Genomic DNA, 2,741 nt, shown 5'->3' on the forward strand with positions numbered 1-2,741 from the left:
TAGATTCTAGGTTTTACTACTTGACTTTCCAATTACATCTCTAACAGGCATCTCGAACTTTAACACATCCCCCAAAGGGATCCCTTTATTTCTTCCCCCAACCTACCCATGCATCACGTGACCTTTCCTATCAATAAAATGAATCCATTATCCATCGAGTTGCTGAAGCAAAAAACTTAAGATTCATCCTCACCTCATCTTTACCTTTCAAGTCCCTCCATATCTGATCCGTCAGAAGATCTGTAACTTCCAAGATGTGACTGTCTATTCCTCCCACCTCTGCCACCACCCCGAGTGCCAGCCACCACCATCGCTTGTGTGGGTTGCTGGGTCTTGGGGAACTTGCAACTGCTCTCCTTCCTTCCACTCTCGCATCGATGCCCATTCTTCTCACATCACCTGGAGTGATCTATTTAATATTCTTAGAATGTGCTTTATTTTAAAAATATCTTAATTATTCATACACATACATATATAAATTTATGTAAATGAGATTATACATATGTATGCTTTTCTACTTTATCTTTTATCTGTCTTTTTTATTTGGTTCCCCCATTTTCCCCTCTGTCTACATCAACCTCCCCACTCTGTAGCCCATCTTGATAAGCTATGTTTCTCCATGTCTGCATCCATGTTATTTTTCCATATTATTTCAATTCTACAGAGTTATACATGTGCATATACATCTATCTATATGCATATATTAATAGAAGGCATTTTGTCAGTTTGATTTACAAAAATGGAACCATAGTGTATATATATTTCACTGCATCTTGCTTTTCTCACTCAACAATAGTTAGGGGAAGGTCCTTCAAATCAACTAACTAATTTCTTTTTTTTAGAAAATGGGTCTTGCTCTATTTCCCAGTCTGGAGTGCAGTGGCATGATCATAGGTTCATATGATCCTCCTGCCTCAGCTTCCTGAGTAGCTGGGACTATAGGCACATACCACCAAGCCTGGCTAATTTTTTTATGTTTTTGTAAAGACAGAGTCTTGCTATGTTGCCCAGGCTGGTCTTGAACTTCTGGCCTCAGGCAATCCTCCCTCCTTGGCTTCCCAAAATGTTGGGATTACAGTTATGAGCCACAATACTTAGCCTCATTCTTTTAAGGACTGTGTAGTATTCCACGGTACATGTTCAACCGTAATTTATTCAGTCATCGCTTTATCGATGGATATTCACTTTGTTTCCAGTTTTACTTTGTTTTTTGTTTTGCTCTGCCACTATGAATAATGCCACATGAATCATCCCTATGCATGAGTCCTTAAATCTTGGGAATTTAATCTTTGTGAAAAAGATCACCAGGAGTAGTAGGTCTGCTGGGACAAAGAATATATGTAGTTTTCATTTTAATAGATGTTGCTCATTGCTTTATAAAAAGGTGGTAAATTTTCACATTTCCTCAAGCTAAAACCAAAAGTACTATTTTCCTCTGATCCCTTACAAACTATCAGTTTTATGTTTCCCTTTAAATTTTGCCAATCAATGGGTGTAAGATTATATCTCATTGTCAGTTTGATCCATTTCCTTAACTAAGAGTTAAACATCATTTAATATGTTTACTGGCCACTATATTTGCTTTTCTCTGAACTGAAAAGTTATCCCTTTTTATGATTCTATTAATGGTCATTTGCTATATTGTCAACTTACAAGAGACCTTTGAATATTAAAAATATTCATGCTTTGTTCATTATCAATAATAATATCAAAGCATCATCCTTGGTAATTGTCTTTATCTGTGGAGTTTTTATATACATAAAACTTTAATTTTTATATATTCAAATATATCCTTATATCCTTATATAGCTTTGGGGTTTGCAGTTTTAGCTTAAAAGGTATTCCCAACTCTCATATTATACATGTAGTTTTCTAGATTTTTCTGTATTTAAGTCTTTAATTCATCTGAAGTGTATTTTACATATAGAATAAAATATGGCTTAAGAGGGGTGTCTTTTATTTTTTTTTTCAAATGAATACCTAGTGTGCCAGTACCACTTCTTAATATAAAAGTCTCACATGTATTAGGACATTTATGGGTTCTTCATTTTATGTCCCATTAATCTATCCATCCATTCATATAAACTAACTCCATATTGACTTGATCACAATGGCTTTATGGTATAATGATACCCAGTAGAGCAAACTTCTACTCCCTGTTCTTTTTCATATTTCTCTTGAATATTTTCTCTCTTCCTTATAAACCTTATGATTATTGTCTAAATCCCCTATCCTCCAAAACTGGGGGACTCTAATTGGCATGGCATTAAAATTTAATGTTAATTTAGGATAGTAAATGTGTGACAAGAGGCCTTCCACTTATGGAATTTCTTGTTCCACACATGCAAGAACAAGTGTATTTTTCACTCAAACTGATTCTGCATCTTTAAATAAGATAGTTCTTATAGATAGGTGCAAAAAATAAATCCTCTTTTGCAGCCTAGAACTCATCATTGCTCAATATGAGTTTTGATAATACCGAAAGGAATACTATACAAAAACTAAAAATGAAAAATAAGATTGCCATAGTTTTCTTAACATAGATTTGCTGCCTTTCCTGTTTTACTCTTAAGTACTTTAGATTTTCCAATAATGTAAATTAATTTTTTCCCTATCAAATGAGAGAAAAGTCATTAAGTTTTGTACATAGCTCCTATATCCAGCCACCTCACCTCATATTCTTGGAAAAAATATAATGGTTTCACTAGAGTCTCTTGGGTTTTTTAGTATAAAATATATCA

General features: G+C 34.1%; 1 non-coding gene across 1 annotated transcript; it reads left to right on the forward strand.

The window, feature by feature from the left end:
• The first annotated feature begins 2,379 nt into the window (after positions 1-2,379).
• LOC142870373 (small nucleolar RNA SNORA40) lies at positions 2,380-2,492 on the forward strand. The gene has a single exon (XR_012918780.1). It is a non-coding gene; the product is annotated as a small nucleolar RNA SNORA40 (small nucleolar RNA).
• Positions 2,493-2,741: the final 249 nt, after the last annotated feature.

Source organism: Microcebus murinus, chromosome 3 (genome assembly GCF_040939455.1).
Source record: "Microcebus murinus isolate Inina chromosome 3, M.murinus_Inina_mat1.0, whole genome shotgun sequence".
Classification (NCBI taxonomy): domain Eukaryota; kingdom Metazoa; phylum Chordata; class Mammalia; order Primates; family Cheirogaleidae; genus Microcebus; species Microcebus murinus.